The sequence below is a fragment of the Tenebrio molitor genome, chromosome 1, assembly GCF_963966145.1.
Source record: "Tenebrio molitor chromosome 1, icTenMoli1.1, whole genome shotgun sequence".
NCBI lineage: Eukaryota > Metazoa > Arthropoda > Insecta > Coleoptera > Tenebrionidae > Tenebrio > Tenebrio molitor.
In genome coordinates this window covers 40,742,449-40,751,804 of record NC_091046.1, presented here as the reverse complement: position 1 = coordinate 40,751,804, position 9,356 = coordinate 40,742,449, and positions in this window count along the sequence as shown.

The following is a 9,356-nucleotide window of genomic DNA, read 5'->3' as shown; positions in this document are numbered from 1 at the left end:
TCCATAATTGTAAATTAATAAATTCGCTTTTACACCATTAATTAATACAACAAAAGCAAAACCAACTCTGCGGCCGCTTTTCCCCAACCAATTTATCCACAGTTCCCAATAAAAGAAACTGAAAGCTTCGAGCTTCGAATAAACTGGTCAGTTTCCGTATTTATTGCGGTTTTATACCTGCAATACTGCACTTTTAATTACAGCGTTATTGCACTTTTCCCAATCGTAAATCGCCATCATTTCCATCGAAAACTCGAGTCTTCCCAAAACCTGAGAATTGATGACTTCATTTACTTCCGAAGTGCACCGCGGCCTTCGACCTCAGCTCGTGCCGGCTCTGATGCATAAAAGCCTGCTTACAGTTTTATAACTCTATATCTGAAACAACATCAATCTGTCTTCGAGTGCTACCAAGAAAAGACGCCGGAGAGGATCTCGCTGTGTTACAGTAAACACCGAACATGTGTTAGCAATGGTACCGTGGTACTATTAATAATAATAAATTTTTATAGGGTGCGCTGTACACGCCAAGCCTGGTTGACACAACCGATAATAATAATAATAATGTATTACCTCGACTTTGATCTTCAGCAATTGACATGGCATGCTTGATGTGTTCCAGGAACAGATAAGTAAATGTAATTAGTTTATTAGTAATTTGTAATCGGGGTCGATAAGTACAAGTGACTCCGGGTCCCGGAGGGTAGAAACCGGAGTTAATTAGCCATTTGAGATTTTTTATTGTTCGGTCCGTGATAGTATGCAGTGTCTTCAGTTCGTGTTATTAATTAGGCATCTTAAAGCCGGGGCAATAATTTGCAACGGGCTGGCTCATTAACCGCTTGGAAGGCACGTACGTTGCCGTTCTTGGTCTTTGTTTTGAATTGCTAAAACTTTCCTGGATCAGATAAGTCTCTGTACTAATCTGCCGACAAGAACAGCTCCTAATGTGATTTATGCGTGTAAGGTTGAATATTGATAACCTCGTCTGCGAGCAGCGAAGATGCTATTGGCCAAATTGCGCGGATAATGAGGCGTGATGGAGGATTTGAGAGGTTGAGTGACATTAGAAGTGAACCGGTTGGGTAATTTGAGTTTTCTCCAGGCATGAGGCATAATGGGCAATTAAGGTGGAGGTGGAAAAAATTGAAAATTGGCGCCTAGGTTATGGGTTTCAGGAGTGTGTGTACAGCGCGCGGTCAGTATTCAACAATATCTCGCGATAATTATAGTTATTAATGTGGTAATAATTACTGCGTGGTATTGTATAATTGATGGCTAAATGGCTTTTCGCAGTTTTTGCAATAATTAAAGTTGAGTTTTATTTGGTTTCAGAAAACCGTATAAATTAGTGCTAACAAGCGGAACAAAGCAATTTCACCGGATTAGATTGTTTTTTAGGTAATTCGCGATACGGGGCTATCATTATGTGTGAGGCTGAGTCAGATGTTTAATTGAGGAACTAATTAAGATTATCATAATTGTTCGGTAAAAAATATGTATTTGTTTTTGTGGGGTTCCCAGAACTCACTACATTTGTGTTTTTTTACCGCGCATTCAAATGAAATCCTGAGCAGGGAAGGCGTTGGAAAGTGTGTGTTCTGTGTTGGAAACCGTTAATTGTGCTTTTTTAAAGCGTAGATTATTTGGAGCATATTGACAGCTAACCTAAAATTTAAAGCTAAAAATCTTTTTTTTTCTTTCTTTGCAACGTTTTATATTAAAAATAGAATGACTGAACGATTCCTGTTCTCGAAGCAAATATCTAAAGGCGCCTTTCGCTGAAAACAAACATGTTCAATTATGTCCTGATTAAACGTAAACAAATGTCATTCGTGTCAAACGGCGGGAAATTCAAACTTTACACTGTTCTGAACAGTTTAATGTTTCCAACGCCTATTCAAGCCCAGGATTTCATTTGAACGCGCGATACATCGATACACACAGATTTTATTTGGAAATAAAGAGACACTATTTTAATTTTATCATACGGCGTGAGGTAAAGTGCTTGATATGTGTGCGATAAAAAGAATATATAGCAGGGTCGTAGATAAAATATTTTTATTTTAATGGATTTCACATGTCAGAAAAATCCTTCAATTATAGTTTTTATGTAATCACAGTATTATTTGGGAATAGAATTTATAATGAACTGTTGCATACATAATTTATCAATTGACGTTATTAACATATCAAAATTGAAAATGTTTCCCCTTATTATAATGCACATTATGCACTAATGAGCGAATTAAAAAACAGCATTATCATATTACAATACACCAGTAACGAACACCCATTCACATCAGGACTCTCTAATGAAATGTCTCTTGAACGACACCAAGCAAAAACTCTTTTAAATTTAATAAACATCATCTCTAGACTTTACCCCCGTAGTAGTAAACCGTTCAACCGTTGGAGCTCGTGTCGTTTGCCATATTTTGACCGCAACGTGTAGTTTGTTCATCCATATTGGAATTTTTTTGTGTCTGTTAGCTCGTCTCCCCGTGTAAATAAATAATGTCTGGAGACTTGGGAGGTTCACTGCATGCCAGTTTATAACCTTCAACCAAATCGCAAATAGCGGAGCTGGGAGGACATCTTTATGAAAATTTGATGCGGGGGAGCGACTGTGTACTCCCCAAGTTGGACGACTCCAGAGCTGCCACGCCAAGTCGAGACAACTGCACGCTGCACTGTTTGCAGCTGTGCAGTTTCACAACCAGCGGTATCGATAATGCAAACGATCGTGAACACAAATTCTCTGCGAAAATTATCGAGTGGCGAACCGTAAAAACACTTTCCTCGCGCGTATCCATATTTTATGGTGCCAGTGGTCAAGAGTTGGCTGTCAGGAAGATTGCGTATGAGACAGGGTAATTGCGGCTGTTAGATATACAAGAGCCGCCATACACGGTGTACGCCTGGGTCAATAGGGTAATAAATCGAGCGATTGTGCGAAATTTGTTCATAAGCGCATTCAGGCGTACCTACTTTGATTTTATAGATTGTTTATAGGTTCGATCTGGAGGCTCGCAAGAGACAAGACATGGACTGAATGCTGGCGTAAGTTATGGGCTGGCTGGGTGTGTCATTTGGAGTAGATCTAATAATTTGATGCACCTCTTTGTACGCCGTATCTAATTTAATTTTAAATTTAAATCAGGACGTACCTTATCCAGAGAGAAAGTGGATTTGAAAAGATTGGGAAGTGCAGGGGCGGAGGTCACCGAGTGTCGTGAAGTGATGTCTCCTTATCTAACACAAAATATTTTTGTACTTTATTATTTAAAAAAAATTTTAAAAAGGCCAATGCTTTTTCGATGATTTTGAAGCATTAGTGCGCGAAATCTACGTTCGCGGTTAACTGTTGCGTTTGCGAATAGTAATTTATTATACGAGTTTTATAAGACACCATTTTGTCGCATGCGTTTTTTAGAGCACGAAGAGCGCAGCGACGAGTGCTATAAAGCAAACAAGTGCGACAAAACAAGTTCAAAATATAATGTTAGGAAAATTATATTTGCCAAATATAAGAGTTGGTAACGCTGGTAAATAGACGAACAATTGTAAGTTTGTAAAGTGTTTGTAAGTGCAGTGATCATGTAGCAACAACTAACTATGAGTCACTGCCAACATTAAAAATTTAAGTATGTAAATGTTCCTGAAACGCGTATCGAAAAGAGCTCCTTTTCGAAACTCGTTTGAGTGTTGTACTGACTGTGTTATAGGTTCAAAATAGAAAAATGTCATTTTGAAGTTAGTGAATTCAAAAAAGATTGAAACGTATTTTAACCAAACAAATTAAGAAATGAAATTTATTACGAATTAAGAAATTGGAATAAATCAGGAAAATAATCTTGTAGACCACCATTCCTTGTTCATGACATGAACCCCCTTTCGTCATATTATTTTCATGCGGCCCCCTTTAAGTTTCTAGTAGTGTGACATTAATTTCCTTAGAAATTAGGTCCGTCTTAAGGAGGGTCTTCTACCTTTGTCGCTTTACAAAATTCGTTTTTTTTTTTTGCATATTTCTAATCTAGAGGCATGCAGAATTCACCCTATACAAGGATTTTCCGCGATTAATTCATTTTCGGCAATTTTGAAGGGTCCGAAGTTTCCTATTACATACTACTTGTAAGTAATTCTATTGCAAAACTTTGAACGCCTTTTTAAAAACTGCTACACATTCTGACCACTATATTGGACCGATCAAGTTCATATTTGGTCTACGTATGCAGAAAACAAGTGGCTATCGTCGTACGGAGGCTTTTATCGATAAATTAATTTTTATGTTTTTAATCCATTCTTTTATAAAAAAAAAATTGGCAAAAATCGGAATTTTTCTTTTAAATCACCGCCATTTTGAAAATTTAGCACATATCAAAAAAAGCTTTCGTACGACGATAGCGAAGGGGATTTTGTTCAATGTCATATATTTACTTTTTGTGTCAGATGAAGAGAGTTCCCGGAGAACGTATCGCAAGCTTGCTCCGCCAAAAATGCATGGCCATTTTGGGCAGCTTGTGGGAGCCGCCATTGTCTTTTAATTTTTTATAAAAAAATATTGTTTGCATTTATCATTACTTTAATAATAAAACGCAAAAGATCGTACATATTTTGATAACATTATAGGATAAAAACTAAAACGTGAACGCATGATAAACGGTGTTCAAAGATAGAAGACCCTGGACTGTCGAAGGTCTAGCCCTTCCAGGGGTAACTAAACTTAAGTCAAGATTTAAACTCATAAAGTTTTCTATTTTCCATTTTAATTGTAAAAGCTCATATGTAATAGGTTTTGAAGCCTTCGTGGATCTTCTTTAAGGTCTCCTCCAGGGCGTCTGCGGATCACAGGTTAATAACATACGTACAAATGGTACAATGCCTTAGAGCCTTAGACCATAAGGAAGTTAAAATAAAAATTAAATTGAAAATTAACTTCTGACGTTTAGTATTGCAATGTAAAAAGATGAGACGTGAGGTGGTACGACTTAATTAAAATCGGAGCAGAACTAAGCGAGGCAAGCTTGTTTCGGCACAAATTTGTCATTTCTGCATACCTCTGTGATGTCATATGGTGATGAAACAAAGTGCAGGACATAGTCAGCAACTTTCCCTTTCTAATAAATTTTGTTTGAAGACAATCGATCTCTTGGTTTTTGAGTAACGTGGATTCAAACAGACAACCAGACAGACAAAAATTGCTAAATTGTCTTCTGTTTGAAAATTTGTTAAATATTGAAATGACAGACAGATAATCCAGTTCTATTTATGTTATATGTATGTCATCTTGAATCTTTGGAACTGACAGGAACTCTAAATAAAAATGCATGGCGGTGACCTCATTTCCTTCCAAGAGAATTTATATCGGATATGAATGCAACAATATGACTAAATTCTTATACTCTTCAAACTGACGTTTAGTTAGTATCTAGTAGTAAAATCGGGTGTTCATTTAAGTAGGCGTTGAAGAGATTAGAGATCACAGATCAGCTGCTTAAATCTAACCTCACTTTTTGCGTTGCCTGTGTTTTTAGTGTGCAGACTGACGAGTGGTGCGTTCACAATCCATCCTTCAACGACAACTTTGAGGATAAATTTAAGTGAACACCCGATAGTAGAAATAGAGATGGAACCTTAATAACCTTACGGAAACTATGCAATACCATTCCGCATTCCATGGCACATTATGATATCAAAATTAGTATTTGTACCACTTAAAAGGTGCAGTATATCCTAGTTCATTAACTAACACATTTAATTTGTTTCTTGAAGGAAGTTATTGTTGTTTTAGTAACTCTCACTCAATTGTTTTCAATTTTAGTAGTATTTAGCAGTACTTAAATTTTAGTACATATATACAATTAGCTGCAATTATTACATACTATCTTAAGGTCTGTCTTAAATAGATTGTTAAGCTGATAGTAAATGCTTCTCACCTAGAGAGGATTATTGTTTGCGCAATGAAAAGTCTAAATCAACCAGTATGGTATTTCCTTCCCTTGGATCTCAAGATATTTTGGATTTTATTGTTCGACCTTTCCAGAACTTGGAATCTCTTCACGATAACCAGAAGAGTTAAAAAAAGTGAACAAGAAAAAAATTATTCGGAAAACAATTTTTTTGTTCGACACTGTCAGAATTTGAGAATTTTCTCCTATGTGAACGGATTTTGATAAATGTCACAACTTGTCAAAACGAAACGTCAACGTAATTTTAAAGGTTTTAAGTGATTTGGAGCCTTTAAGGGGCTCGTCGAACAAAAAAACGTTGTATTTAACTCGTTCGTGTGTAAATTGGCCCACCCGTGCCAAAAAAGGCCCAATTTACACACAAACTCGTCAAATAAACTACTATTTTTTCCGTTTTATTATAAATAATATTTTTAACCTCTCCACAAGTTTCATTTACATTTCGTCTTTGTTATAAATCATTGTCGAGGCATTTCTTTATTCCACACCACAACCTGTTCCCTTGTTATCAATCATATATGACATACATTTTTACAAGACAAATTTATTTTGTGTTTACCTCTACAGATAATTTTCAATGGCTTTTGACAACAATGTACAGTTAACCACTTTCTCCTGATAGACACATCATCACGGACAACAAAAAATAATTCCTCGTGCTGACACATTTATCAATTCTCTCAGTACCATAAATATTTTATTAATCTTCTCAAAATAGTTTCACTAAATTTTTTTATGAGGGGACAAAATGAGTTCTAGACTCACATAAACGTGTAGAAAAATATGTTGGTCTATATAGTTATTTTAAAAATAAGATGTGCAAGTTGCGTCCTGGTACAAACGCAAAATTGGATTTCATGCAAAGCCTCACACTATTATGTTGCTACATCCGCAGTAAAAGGTTACCAAAATATCCCATTAAAATAAATTTACGTTAACAGACTAACAAATTTGATGTTATTTTTGCCTGAAAGAAGAAAAACTTTCTTTAATGTGTTCTAGTCTCATTTTTGTGAACTATTCCGCTCTCCTAGACGAAAAAACGTGACATTCAGTCTAGACGCTTTAATAGGTTTTAATTAAATTTTATTTGATCTTTCTTAGCTGATAAAAAATGGTATTGTCTTCGTACACGTTATAATCCTTTTTGATATCAAAGTAAATAAATGACAAGTTGGAACTTTATTATCACGTAACTGGCGACTTAACAGTGTCGTATTTCTGTGAGTGAGCACTTTTAGTATATTTTATATTGTTTTTATCTGGCACTGGTAACTCCCAAACATGACTTACCTTTCTTTATCAGTTTGTTATATTGACTTTGCTCCACCATTTAACTTACTGCAAGGTAATATTACTGGAAGTTAACAGCGGTATTTAATTCTTAAATATAGATTTTCGTTCCAAAAAAAAACTTGAGCCATAACGAATTAAGGCAAGATCGTTATAAAGTAGAGCTATGTGTACATAATTATATGCTCAGAAATCCTCTGACTTTAATTTAACGATTAAAACATTTTTTTTAATTTTTATTAGAGACATTAAGTTTCTTGGTAGATAATGAAGTTGAGCTATGAAAAACTTACGAAATTTTACGTTGCATACCTAGATATTACATTCGTTGGGATTCATGTGAACTGTAAAATTTTAATAGCCAGAGCCGTGATAATATTTAAAAGTATAATAACAACATTAACGTTTACTTTTTACTGATCTGTTAATAAATACACAAAAAAAAAAACGTTCAACGAAAATGACTAATTTTTGTTTAAAGTATTCAACCCACGAAGTCCCAGAAAAAATATAACTCTGTGTGTTCCACGGGAATTTTCTTTTTCCTTGTGGTTGTGGTGAAAAATATTGCGGTGGATTGTGGTTTCGAACAACTTCTTTCTGTGTTGCAAATCCACCTCCGACTGCAAATATTTGATTTCAACACGTTTTTTTAAATGGAAGTGACATTAAATAACATTTAAATGAAAGTTAATCCGACTGTTCTATAATTTATAGTCGACCATTGGAAAGAGGTTAGAAATTGAGATCGAAATACACGGCATGCGGGTATTATTTACACGTACGGAGAGTAAATAAATATTTGCTGACAGAATATGACACCAAAATGTGTTGTTGCAAGGATAGTGTGTACACCTTTTAAAACATTTATTGAAAGAGAAAAATGTTTCTACGGATGTCTGGTATTTTTTAAATATTGATGAACATTTTGTTGTTTATCGAAAAAAAATGTCACCAAAAATTATTACAAAACAAGTTTTTTCAGTGGAAGACATAATCGTGAGTTTAAATAAGTAACATTTATCTATGACCGTGCGATTTTTTATCCCACTCATTTCAGACAGGTGGTGACTTACTTTACCGCATACCGTGCGATAAGAATGTTTTATCGCACGCGCGTGCAACAAAGCAAATACAAAACAAACAATGAAAGAAAACCAAACAAACCAGTTGTTATTTGACTCGTAATTTTTCAGGGACGAGCACTAAAATAACGATTGTGGATACTGCTTCTATGTGTGAAAGCAAATTTTCATCCAAATAGCCCATTTTGGTTTTGAATTAAATTTTTATTCAAATAAAAATGTGACCGTAGGTAAATTTTTGAACGCAACACGTGGGATACTGTACGATTATTATCGCAATGACCTACAATCTCGTACAAATTTCACATGCGTACGATAATAATGTCTAAAGAGCACTTGTTGCGTAAATAACTACATAAATATTACATATTTTGAATAGAAAAATTAACTAAAAAAAAGGAGAAAAAGATTTATTATCACGTATGGATTTATTGTATAAAATTGTCTGTAACAAGAGTGATTTCTTTCTTTATTCTTATAAAACATATGTTTTTGCTTGTTGACTACATAGAGAACATCTTTAGATTTATGTTTAAAGAGACATAATGAGATAAAAAATACGTGAAACAACAAAAAAAGAAAAAGAAAAAATCGAAAACTAAAACAAAACATGTATTTTCAAATAAGTGAGTTCCAATAAGCAAGTATAGATCCTTTTAACATTGTTTTTACCATCGCGTAATCGTTTTATCCTTTTCTTCCATATAACAATGAGAACAAGTGAAATGTTTTCATCGTCCTTCATAAATAATCATGTTTCCAATTTTTTTCTCAGCTTTCCTCAGAAGTTTCATAGTACTCCAGAGCTTTGTCTTTTTAAAATTATATTTCTCGTTTCGAAAGCTTCCGTAATCTTTTTTCTATAATAATGAAACTACAGTTGGTTGCAAAAAAAAACGGGAACTGTCAGAATAAAATTGACACATTTTTACAATTATTCCATAGTGTGAAACATTCTTACGAGAGATATCGTCAAAAAAAATAAAACTTAAACTTTTTATTT